Source organism: Lissotriton helveticus, chromosome 5_1 (genome assembly GCF_964261635.1).
Source record: "Lissotriton helveticus chromosome 5_1, aLisHel1.1, whole genome shotgun sequence".
NCBI classification, from domain to species: domain Eukaryota; kingdom Metazoa; phylum Chordata; class Amphibia; order Caudata; family Salamandridae; genus Lissotriton; species Lissotriton helveticus.
The window spans coordinates 715,399,547-715,412,923 of NC_136065.1; the positions used below are offsets into that span (position 1 = coordinate 715,399,547).

A 13,377-nucleotide genomic window follows, 5' to 3' on the forward strand; every position below is an offset into this window, starting at 1 on the left:
ATGAGAACTACACTTCCGCCGTTAGCCAGCCCGATCACTAATTCCCCCACTAAATCCGTTGGCTGCGAGGGGCACCAACTTGTTACTAGTCTGGCTCGTTTACAGGGAACTTCAGAAACTGCTACATTCACTGCCACAAATAATGCCCCTATTACAGTATTGCCATCTTGCACCAGTATTATTAGCTGGAACGTAGCGGGCCTCTTAGATAAAATCCACAATCCAGTATGGTGCGCAGTTGCTTTAAAACATAGCATCGTATGTGTCCAAGAAACATGGGCCAAAAAGGAACAACATATTCTGGGTTATAAAACATTCCATACCCCAGCTATGCCCAGTCAAAGTGGTAGACACAAGGGGGGATTGTGTACCTATATCTCTACTACTGTTGGATCCCCAAATGTAAAGTTCTTAAGTGATGAATTTTTCCAAATAATAATCACCTCTTGGGGATCCTTACAAAATATGATATTGGTAAACTTTTACAATAACATTCCCCCTGCTATGATAGAGCACATTATCAACAAACTCCTGTCAAACCTTATAAAAATCGAAGACCAGACGGCAGGAGACGTGGCCCTGCTATGGGTAGGGGACTTCAATTGCCCTCTTTGCCCCCGAGGCATGCCAGGTGTCTGTGGGACGGGGATTTTAACGAGGAGGCACCGACCCATTTCGTTCACTCGAAACTTGGGGAGCTCCGCAACTCTATCTCCTCCCATTTCATTTTGTCATTTGTAAATGAGCTCTGCACCCCAATTAAACCATTTAGACCCACCTTTAAAGGAAGGGGTTGCAACTCAACCACTGACTTTATGCTTTTGTCATCTAGATATTCAGGGACAGTCCGCAACTGGGACACCTTAGACACCCCCCTTAGTGACCATTACCCCATCTCAATGATCCTGAAGCCCTCTGAGTCTATTCTAAGACCATCAAAAAACACCTTATACAATGTAACACCTAGACTAGCGGGCAGAAATGGGCTTTGTATTAAATGGGATAGGGTGGTGCCTACTAATTTCATCCAAACACTTGTGGGTAACACTCTTGAGGATATTTTAAACTGCTTTTGTACCGAGGAAGATCATCAATCGATAGTTGCTTCCTTTTTAAAAATCTGCATGGAAATAAAAAGTTTATTAACCAAAGAGTCACGCCATCCCCCAAAGGAGAACCCGGGTTGGTTCAATGGGAGCTGCACCAAGGCGCTTGTCGTCTTAAAGAAAGCTCTTCACTCCTCCCCAAGGTCTAAGGAAATTATACAGTCAGCTAGGCGCACATACAGGGCGGCCATAACTAGAAGGAAGAAAGAGTTAAAATCTATGGCTTGGTCTGCTCTCCATGAAACCTCAGAAAAGAAGGATAACATAGCCTTTTGGCAAAACAGTTAGGGACCCCAAATTGATTTAGCCATCCGGGCATCAACCTGGGTCAAACACTTTGAAAGTTTATATAATAAGATTGATCTTCGAGGGCCAGTGGCTAAAGATCTGGACGCCCCGGTAGAAAACACCCAGAGAAGCTCCTTTCCGCGGAAGATTCAGTTTTGTTACGAGGAAGTGACTAGGGCACTCAATGAAAGTCCGTTCGGAAAGGCACAGAGGCCGGACTGTGTACCAATAGATTTATTTCAGTCCATGATCGATCTATGGGCACCCATATTGACCAATGTGCTCAACTCCTTAAATAACATAGGATTCATCCCTACCTGGCTGGAGGCAATTGTAGTCCCGATATTCAAGAAGGGGGACAGGAATGATCCTGCCTGCTACCAACCAATTTCTTTACTTGATGGTCTAATGAGGGTAGCAGGCAGAATCATTCTAAACAGAATGCAGGGTTGGTTGGAAGAGCAAGAGATTATCTCCAACCTACAATACGGCTTCAGGGCAGGAAAAGGAACTGTTGAGCAGGGATTAAACCTGGCCCTAATAACAGCAAAAAAATGCCAAAAAAATAAACCTCTTCGTAACTTACGTAGATCTAAGCTCCACATTTGACTGTGTAGACCATGAGCTGCTCTGGTCAACATTATCTGAAATTGGTCTAGACGGTCAAATTGTTACGTTCATTAAGGAGCTTTATAATGAAGCAGGTGCTTGTGTCAGATTTGGCCGAAGAGGCAAGTGCTCCGATATGTTTCGGATCCATAGAGGAGTAAGACAGGGGTGCATTTTAGCGCCCCTGCTCTTTACTCTATACATCACCAAAGTAGGGGGATATCTTACTGAAGCCTATCATGATTACCCCACAATTAATGGGTCACCTATTCCAATACTCCTTTACGCGGACGACACGGCAATCATGTCCCAGACAAGGGTTGGCCTGCAAAGAGCAGTGGCAATTTTTTCTGAGTTTATGAAAATTAGAAGTCTCCGTGTGAACGTTTCAAAAACATATACCATGTCATGCGGCACTAAGAACAGGAGGGTACCTTGTCCAATTGTTCTAGACGGTAGAAGGGTGGAGGTTCTCAACAGATTTTGCTACCTCTGTATACATTTTGAGAGAAGGGGTTCTTCGAAACCAGCTGTAATCGCCAGGGGGCTTGCGTTCTCCAGAGCCATGGGCGCCCTGATAAATTTTGCAAAAAAACTTGGCGGGAGGCCTGTCAGAGAACTGCTTCAAGTTTACAAAGCTAAATTTATCTCGACAGGCATATACGGGGCAGGCCTCTGGGGGACGGAGAAGGTAGACTCCATTCAACGTATTGAAAACGGTTTCCTCTGCTATTTGTTGGCTGTACCAAGGAGCACGGCAACTTATGTAGTACACAAGGAACTAGCCTTGCCATAAATCACTGACATTATCAAATCCTCTCCTGTTTTGTAATGGAATAACGTCTGGGTTAACTTAGAGACCAGCATGAATAGAGCTGTATTGAAAGACTGCCTGGCACTAGATGGAGTTGGCAACATCAAATGGCTCACCTATGTCGAAGATTTATTGAATGACATTGGTCATCCTGAATATTTTTCTAACCCAGAAAGTATGCTGAATGTACCCAGAAAAGTGCTGAAACAACTCCTCTTACATCATCTAGAGACAAAAAGATGGCGTGTGGAAAAATACAAGAAAATGGTTGGGCAACATCATCTGATCACCCCCATCAAGGGGATACAACTGTATCTTTCGATTGAACAACCTCCTGTCAATCGCATGCTCTTGACCCGCTTCCGTACAGATACCTTTTTTAGGATAATAAGCTTCCCCGAATGTAATGACTGGTTTAGAGAGGATACACTTTGCCCATGTAACAATATCTCCTATCAGTCAAACATACATTGCATACTTTTCTGTACTTTTTATAGTTATCCGAGGGTCTGTCTATTAAAACCCTTACTTGTATCATGGGGCCTGCGAACCTGTAGAGGAGCATATGAAAAACTAAAATGTCTAGACGATGTAAAAACCATCGCAGTTGTATCCACATTCCTGAGGGCGATTGTTAGATCTAGAAACACGATGTAATGGGCATAGTGTCAATTATGTAAATTACCATCATGAGCAGAACGCACGTTTTGCAGCGTCTCCAGGTTTGCTTCTGTTCACAGCACGACGTGAAGGCGGTCTCGTGGCAGAGAAGCCAGATGAAACCCTGTATTATATGGACACCGGCAATGAGGAGAAAGACCTGAAAGTAAACCGAGGTAAAGCCAAGCCCCTACACATAGATCTCGTCTTGCAGCCAGACTCTAAAGTTGCACCGCCAAAAAATTTTCTTTTACACCAGATTCCCAACTCGCGGAAGTTGAAGCAGAAAAAGCAGGTGCGAGAGAAACTCGAAAGACGGGGCATCATCCCCAGGAAGCAGCGACTACTCCAGGCAAAACTGCTGAAGCCTGCCCGGGAGTCTAAGCCAGCAGAAGCCCGAAGCCAGCCTGACAGAGGGTTCTATGACATCTGGGCAGAATCCAATCCCTTGGATGATGCTCTAGCAGGCAAGGACAGCTTTTACCTGGAGCAGACAAAGAAGTTTCCAGTGAAGCGACCTGATCGCATGAATGCGAAGCCTTCTCAATTACCCGCCGTTGAAGTGATCTCTTCCGGAGGATCTTACAACCCAAACTTCGAGTCTCATCAGGCATTGCTGTTGCGTGCTCATGAGGTCGAGCTGAAGCGGGTGAAGGAGGAGGAGAAGCTGAAGAAGCAGCTGAGCTTTCCCACAATCGACCAAGCTCCGACCAGTGTTCCGCCCACCTGTGAGTTGCGAGGAGACGCGAGGAGCAGTCAGGGAGCGGTCGAGGCTGATTGACCCGACCCGACAAAACTCAACCCGGTCCCCGGGGGGGCTGCTCTCTCGATACGTCCTGCTGAGCAAACCAAAACAACAGTGAGCTGCGGGGAAAAAGAAGGGAGACACGGCTGAACGGACGGACAATGAGGAGACGCAGCTGAGCAGCCGAGCGGTGAGTTTGTGAGCCGCGAGTCGGGCTGTGGGTTGAGTCGGACCTCTCCTGTTGAGCGGGCGGGGCGGAGCACGAGTAGGAGCGATTTTGGAACGAACCTTGTGTTTGGTGTCTAGAGCACGGAGGGGGGAGCGCGGCATATGGCGTCTTGAGCTGCACCCATACCTGCGCTGCACTCCCATGGGGACTCGCTAGAGCAAAAAGTTGCCAGCACCATTCCGCTCACCACTGCCCACTACTGCCCTCACGGCAACCACGGACCAGTATCTGGCAAAAGAGTCAGAGTCAGAGTCAAAAACACTTTATTCGATTATTTTAAAATCATAAAAGTATGCTATACTATACATTCATTTTTGATCATACCAATAAAAGTAGTTAGACAGACAATTTTAAAAACAAATATTTACAATGATAAAATTTACCAAAAAAGGTAGAAAAAACATGAGTGCAATGCACACATATTTGTCATACAAATCAATTATTCTAAAAACAACTGTTTCTACAATGATGGATAAATATGCAAAGAACCTTTAAAATTGTATGGATTTCCAAAGTTATTTACAGTTTTATTATTATATACAATGAGCTTGGAACCAGGGGAAAAAAAAATAAATATATATAAATTTAGATACTTCGTACATATATTTTACTAATAGTTCATGGTCAAGGTTGTCTGCAAACTTTTTGCTTGGATCGGATGGACATAATCAAAAAATTTGCTACTCCATACATAACCAAAGGGGATTCCATAAGTTGCAGGAACAATAAGGCTGGTTTAACCTGCTGAAACATTTGGTTTTTCAATATTGGTTTTATGAACTTTTCCCTACCACTCTTAAAGAGGGGGCAAAAGAACACAAAATGTAATATATCCTGTTCAGAAAAGTCATCACATTTACAGGGAGCATTTTCATGAGGCTTACACCACTTCTCATAGTCTCCTAACAGAAAGTGAGCTAAGTTGAAGCAAAATCTTGTAAGGATCCACCGATGAAAAGGTTTATTTACTGTCATCAGGTATGGTTGCATAGATAACGAGGTAATCGTCATATAGTGGGACCTCACCGTTGGCTTTATGATTTCTCTAGCCTCCCTTTCAGCCTCCCTTTTCTTAGTGTAATGGGACTTAACCCAATCTATATCCTCTTTCACCAGGCTCTCTGGTTTAGAACATAGATCGGGACGGCCCAAAAATACTGCAGTTTTTTTAATATGTGATAACCACCCAATCTTAGCCACGTTGTCCCTTCCCATGCAATCCCTAATAATCTTGTGGTTTAGTGTTAGAGCTGGGTTAAGCCATATCTTAATCCAAGATAGTAGCGGAGCCAGAGACAGTGAGTCTTCGATGTATCCCATCCCCAGTTCCATATGTACAGAGAATGCTGGTGTGGATTGCGAAAGACCCAGGACAGATCGTAAGAAAATATTTTCCTCTCTCTGTATTTCGAACAAATTTTTATAGCCCCAGATCGACGCCCCCATACCTGGCAATAGCCAGGGCTTTGGCTCTATAAATAGACAGTATAGCCTCAGATGGCTTACCACCCAGTCATTTTGCAAAGCCCATAATAGCGGCAGCCGATCTCTTGACTGCCGCAGTTTTACTTTTAATTTGTGGTGCCTGTCCCCCTCTCATCGAACACCACCCCTAAATAGGTAAAGACTTTGACCCTGGTAAGTTCTGAGCCATTACATGAAAGAGTTTGAATACTATTCTTACAATTACCTACTGCCATTACGTGCGATTTCTCTATATTAACTACCAGGTCCAAATTTTGCATAAAAGACCCAAAGGAGTTTAGTAGGAGTTGTAGACCATTTGGGGTTCTTGACAATAAAACCGTATCATCGGCATATAATAAAACCGGCAAAGCAGTGCCGCCCATACGTGGTACATCAGTAGAGGCTAACTCCAACGATTTTCCCAATGAGTTGATATAAAGTGAAAAAAGCATAGGGGCCAGGATGCACCCTTGGCGCACCCCCCTACCAGACTTAAAAAAAGCAGTACAATTTCCCTCTTGGGACATACGAATAGTTGCCCTCAAATCAGTGTGTAGTTGTGCCAGGAAATTGACAAGTTCCCTTTCCAATCCCATTTCCAAGAGAATTGTCCACAGCTTTGACCTATTGACTAGGTCAAAGGCTGTGGACAGGTCCATAAAAGCCAAGTACATCATCCCCTTTGATGCCACTGTATATTTGCTCAGTATGAGATGTAAATTGAGGCACTGATCCTCTGTCCCTCTTCCTGAGCGAAAGCCATACTGGGCTTCACACAGAATGTTTTTATTTGTCGCCCATGCCGAGATTCTTTCAAGGATAACCTTGCCCAAGATTTTAAATGAAGAATCTAACAAGGATATGGGCCTATAGCATCTAGGGTCCCCCCTCTGGCCCTTCTTAAAAATGGGAATTATGGTGGATTTTGACCATGATTTTGGGGCACTTGTCTTATCCACACTAATTACATTAAAAACATTTGTGAGGACGACTGCCCATATCTCGGGATTGGCCTTAAACATATCAGCCGGAACGCCGTCTGGGCCTGGGGCTTTATTACTAGCTGTATTTTCAATGGCTTTCTGTACCTCTTTAATGTTAAAGCTGGGTAGTTTCTCCTGTGGATCCAGCAGGGTTTGGTCTAGTGGGTCCAGCTCAAGATTACTACCATAGATTTTTTGAAAGTGATCCAGCCACTCCTGTTCAGGGATATTTACTTGCAGTGGCGCATTATCTTTCCCACTGAATAAGGGGGTATTAACGATTTTCCAAAATTTAGCACTATCCCTCAACGTGGCCTTATCATACAGCTCATCCCAAGCTTGTTTTTTTATTTCATTTTTTCATCTTAGGATATTTAAGTTATACTTTTTCCTAAGAATGGCCACCTCTTGTTTTTCTCTGGGAATCTTTTTTAGAGCATTATGTAACTCTCTATGGGATTTAGAACATCCCTTGTCAAACCACCCCTTTTCCTTTTTCTCCTTATTTTTCAGTTTACATTTTAAATCATCAGCTACTTGTTTACAAATTAGTTCAAATGATAAAATTATATTCCCCTCAAACTGTAGTGGGTCCCTACAGATGTTAATTTCGTTGCCCACCTTTTCTTTTAAGGAATATAAAAAGTCCTCTGGGATGACTTTATTCCATTTGACCCGTCTTCCCTGGTCCTTAACACTTAAGTCTGTAAATGGTTCCTTGTTTATTCCTTTGTTAAAAAACGACATAATGTCATCTATCTCTAAAATTACAGGATTATGATCACTGAATGTAGTATGTACAGCATTATAAGTAATAACATTTCCCAGCATGCCCGGTGAGATAAATATATAATCAATAATTGTATTGCTATCCCTAGCACTGTACGTTGCCACCCTCTCATTAATGTCATAGAACTCTGGTTCATATAACTCATTCTGTAAAAGGAAATTTTCCAGAGCAGACCCCTTTACAGAGTGTTCAAAGTGTGGCTGGGGATGCGAATCAACATTAATAGTATCTCTATACTTGCAATTTTGCTGGCATAAATGTGTATTAAAATCCCCCAACAGGAAAAAATATACAAAAGTTGTTTGACTCTCCTTATATTTATCTAAAAACTCAGTCAAGGAGTTGATATTATCAGTTGGTGCTGTGCTATATATACTGTTATAGAGGTTAATATAAACACATTTATAATTGTTAGGCGTAGTAATCTCCACCACTAAGTAATTAAAGGATGATGTGTTTAAAACCTTTACAGTACCCCTTACATTCACAGATACCAAGAACAGCAAACCCCCCCTTATTTCGGCCGGTGCTCGATTGCTGGGCAGCTAAAAAGTGGGAAGTGTATCCATCTAACCAAAAATCACAGTCCCTATCCCACGTCTCCTGGAGGGCAACCACATCGCATTCCTTTAGCAGACCCAACCATTTTAAATCATCTCTCTTTGACCGTAAACCTGCAATGTTCCAACTCATCATTTTCACAGTGTTGCCCTTTTTATTTCCAATATCCGGAGTCAGTATTGACTGGTTAGGGATTCTATCCGGTGAAGTCAGTCAATCATTTTCCTCTAAATTTGAGAAGACAGAAAACCTATTTGTTAACATCAAACCAGAGCTTGTTTCATTTCTACGGCTATCATCACATTTTGGTAGCATGCCTGTTATTTGCTTGGCCCATGAGCTAGAACAAGGAGTATTGCTAGAGGGGACATTATGAGCAACTTTTCCCGACCCCAGATTATGTATAGCTGGTCGGGGATAAAAAAACCCTAGTGGTACTGCTCTAATCCTGTCCTCTTTTACCTCAGTAGCATCCCAGAATAACCGTAGGGCCTCGTGGGGTCTGTTAAAGTTAACAATCATACAGTCTCCCGCAAATTTCTTTTGCGTGTACCCCACCCAGTCAACCCTTCTACCCGTCTGAATACACTGTGATATATTGTTTGGGCCCGTACAGTTTGCATCACACCAGGTCTTGATATTGTTCAACTGTACACCATTTGATTCGAATTCGCCCGGTTTCAATACAGGAATGTTCACCAAGACAGCAACAAATGGTGTAGCTTCCGGTGGTAAGTGTACGGGTGGTCTTGGGCGCTGTTTCCTGGGTTCTGATTGTTTATGTTCTACCAGAATTGGTGCCATAGGCTTGGCCTGGGGTAGGTTGATTTTACTAATAACTTCGTGCCTGGGTAATTTACTGTTTCCCTTTTGCATATTAGTAGATTCTTCAGGGTCTAGAGATGGAGCAGTAAGTATTGAAGGACTTTGTTGTACATTATCCCCCAAATCCATAGAGGAAATTTCCAGGTTTCGATCAGTAGGAGGTCGTGTTGAAGTATTTGTCGGAATTACTTGGGGTTCTAATTGTTTTGTGGTTAAGAAGGCATTAATCCTTTGACATTTCCCCATGATTTCCGCAACACATTCCTTTAGAGTATCTATTATGTCTGTCGAGATCTGTACAAGTGTCGTTTCAAGCTTATCCACAAGGACTTTCTCAACCATTGCTTTTATTGAGAGTTCAAGATTATTTAATAGATTACAATGTTTTTTTCGTGTATATAATCTTTGAGTTCTTGTTCTATGTGTTAGGCGTTTATAACGCCTAATAGCTTAAGGTGCAGGACCCTGTGTATGATTTGACACGTGGCTTGGAGGGTCTAATAGGCTGACCACTTGGCCCTCTTGTTCCACAATTTTTACTTCCATTTTTGGCCCAGTATCGATCAGGGACTCAATATGTATGGTTGGCTCCAGGGGGATAGGGAGTCTTTTTACTGTGGGTGATATCTGGCTATCCAAAATGTTAGGGTTAATGCCCAGCTCACGTTCTTTATCGGCAATTTCCTGATTCAGTTTCCCAACAGCAGTAGTGAGATATGACATAATACTAGAAGAGGCTCTAGCTGTGCGTGCCACTTTAGATTTAACTGGGCCCCCAGGGTTAGATGTTTGTAATTTACGCTTACCCATTTTCAGGAGCAGATCGAATGGGGGGGGCCCGTCCCGTCCCTGGACGTCCCCGGACGGCCACAGACGGCCCCGCCCTTGTCCCGGGCTTCTCGCGGGGCGAGAGGGAGGTCAGCGGTTTTCAAGCGCCTCCGGGCGCTCCAAGCGCGTCACGAGCGTGCCGCCCCTGAGGCTGCTGGGAGCTGTGGTTCGGCGGATGGAAAGTGCCGCCGCCGTTCACCTCACGGCCCTGCTCCGCCCGATGGCGTCTCAAGGTAGGTTCTCTGGTGCTCCCCCCTGGGCTCCTGGGAGGTCAGCGGTTTTCAAGCGCCTCCGGGCGCTCCAAGCGCGTCACGAGCGCGCCGCCCCTGAGGCTGCTGGGAGCTGTGGTTCGGCGGATGGAAAGTGCCGGCGCCGTTCACCTCACGGCCCTGCTCCGCCCGATGGCGTCTCAAGGTAGGTTCTCTGGTGTTCCCCCCTGGGCTCCTGGGAGGTCAGCGGTTTTCAAGCGCCTCCGGGCGCTCCAAGCGCGTCACGAGCGCGCCGCCCCTGAGGCTGCTGGGAGCTGTGATTTGGCGGATGGAAAGTGCCGCCGCCGTTCACCTCACGGCCCTGCTCCGCCCGATGGCGTCTCAAGGTAGGTTCTCTGGTGTTCCCCCCTAGGCTCCTGGGAGGTCAGCGGTTTTCAAGCGCCTCCGGGCGCTCCAAGCGCGTCACGAGCGCGCCGCCCCTGAGGCTGCTGGGAGCTGTGGTGAGGCGGATGGAAAGTGCCGCCGCCGTTCACCTCACGGCCCTGCTCCGCCCGATGGCGTCTCAAGGTAGGTTCTCTGGTGTTCCCCCCTGGCATAAGCAGACAAGCGGATACAATACCATCACCGCCGCAGTAGCTGAGGGGGTCACCTTTGGAGTACAGAGCAGAGTGCAGAGCGCAGAGCGCTGAGCGGTATCCAGTCTGGCTGTGAGTTGCGTGCGGATGTGAGCGCTGACTTAGTCACGCTGAGATAACAACACCGCCGCATTAGCAGCCAGGGGTAACCACAGGTAAACATCAGGGTAGAAAGTTGGTCCAGCTCCCTCCTGAGCTACAGACTAACGAGTTCGCGAGACCGGTGACGCAAGGAGCACAGAACTGGTAGGTGGACTGGCGGGCTGGAGGGTTAGAGGGCTGGTAGGTGCCTCTTGACCGGAGACAAGCAGAGGCAGAGACAGAGAGTCTGAGCCCCAAACCCCATACCCCCAAGCCCCGAGCCAAGAACCCCGCGCCAGATCCCTGAGAGAGAGTCCTGAGCCCTGAAAGAGAGCCCAGAGAGAGACTGGGCAGAGTATAGAGAAACTGCGACATATCGGCTGGTAGAAATAAATAACAACACTGCCAAAGAAGAACAAAGAAGGGGAAAAAGAAGGGGCGGAAGCCTTCAGAAGCCTTCATTCATGTAAGGCGTCACTAACGAAGAAACCAAATTCAAATTAAAATTATTAACAGAAAAAAAAGGGGAGCAACGGCTAAGAGATGAGGTCGGGGAGGACACGAAGAAACCCTCCGCAAATAGCAAAAAAGATAGCCAAGACAAAAATCAAAAACTCTACTTCCTCCATTGAGGATAGCATGGTCACTACTTTAATACCCCCGATCTACTCCATCTTCGGTACAATGAACTCTACCGGCAAATTTACCTTCTTAAAAGACCCAGTATCTGCAATGTATACAATTGTATACAATTCCAGCAACACCGAATGGTCTTCAAAAACCAATGTCTCCAACCAAACCAACAAAGACAACAGACACAAAAGCATCACAGTCTTGTACTAACTCGACCCCAGGGAGAAAAAATGGATCAGAGGAAATAAGTAATAGTGTACAAACGGCTCGGGAAAATTCGAAACACACGAAACAAATACAAGCGCAAGTGCACAAGGAAAATAAAAATCATGACACAGACTCAGGACAAGTAAAATGCCAAACATTACCAGGAGCAAATAATAGAATCACGGACGATGTAAGTGAAGGGACCTCAATAAAAACAGAAAACGAAAGTACAATCTCATTACTTGTTCCACCAACATTAGATATAAATTTGGATCAATTATCGATTGAAAGACAAGAGGTCTCTCTCAGTAACGAAGGGCAGTGTAACACCAGCAGCTATAACGAAGCACAAAATGAATACCCTAATAGTCATTCAACCCCAAGGCATGAACCGCGCCCAATTCAGGCAGCGATAAACCTCAATAAAGAGAGAAAGGACTGCAAACTACCTCGGGGAGGGCCCCAACTCCAATTCCAACATCAAACGGACAATAAAGGTATCACACAAACACACATGGTGCAGTTTGACGACAAAGCAAACGTAATCAATTCGGAGCAAACACAACATCACAATAAATCACTGGTAACGAACGTGGAGTTCCAGGAAGTAACACTTAAAAATGTAAATAACACATCAATCGTGGAAACCCTAAACCCAAGCATAATTGAGATAACCAGTAGGCTGAACCATTGTGTAAATGATGAGGATGCGGCTGGGTCTCTACACCCACCCGTAAGCCATATTGTAAAGGGCTTCAAGGAAACATCGGTGATTGAAATCTCAAGTGCCTAAGTAGGGACAGACCTAGCTACATCAAAAAGTCAGAGCAAACCACATAACAAAGACGAGGAGCCGAAAACAGTTAGGATCCTCAAAGACCAGGCCTTTTGGGAACCTGACACAACTCACAATAAAGTGAATCAATGCCAGTTAGAACAAAGACAAGAATTAAATAAAAATCTGGAATCAATAATTACATTACACAGTGCACTGGGGAACATACTGGAAACCTCAATTAAAACCTTAAATATGCAGTCCGACAAATTAGATATACAAATACAACTAATGAGCTCCATTGCCGAATATATATCCTCCATAAATAAAAAACTAGATACTATGGTCATCACATTTGATATGATCCAGGAGCAAATTCGTTCATGGGGATCATCTAGGACAAGTAGTTGTAACCCCATTTTGGAAAAATCGATAGATCTGCCATCCATACTAAAGGATATATTGCAGGAATGCAAGCTCGCCAACCAAAGTAACACCAGTACACCAAATGGAAGTGACCTCATTTCCTTTGTGCAACGAATAAACCCTTTAAGCAAGGACACAGTCACACCCGAAAAGAGCAACAAAGACAAAACAGAAGATTTACTACAACAAACATTGGATCAAAGAACCAAGAATGATGAATTAATAAAGCTAAACGACCCTCCATCAGAGAAAATAAAAACATCAGGAACTAAATCCCCTGTCAGACACTCCAACTGTCATAAACCAACTTAGAAAGATCAACTAGAACTGGACGGGATAGAAAACCAGATAAATTAAAAAGGTCTAACAAAGCGGCAAAAGAAACGAGCAAGGAAAAACAGAAATCAGCTCGCAAAATGTCTACCTGTGGAGAAGCAGGTGTTGATTAGCTACCCTATTTTCAACTGTGTAAAAACACAAAAAAAATCTGAATTTGACCCAAACCT

General features: G+C 44.6%; 1 pseudogene; it reads left to right on the forward strand.

Annotated features, from left to right (window-relative positions):
- LOC144752547 (ribosome biogenesis protein NOP53 pseudogene) overlaps positions 1–4,258 on the forward strand; it is a 36,413-nt pseudogene extending 32,155 nt beyond the window's left edge.
- The last annotated feature ends 9,119 nt before the right edge of the window (positions 4,259–13,377 follow it).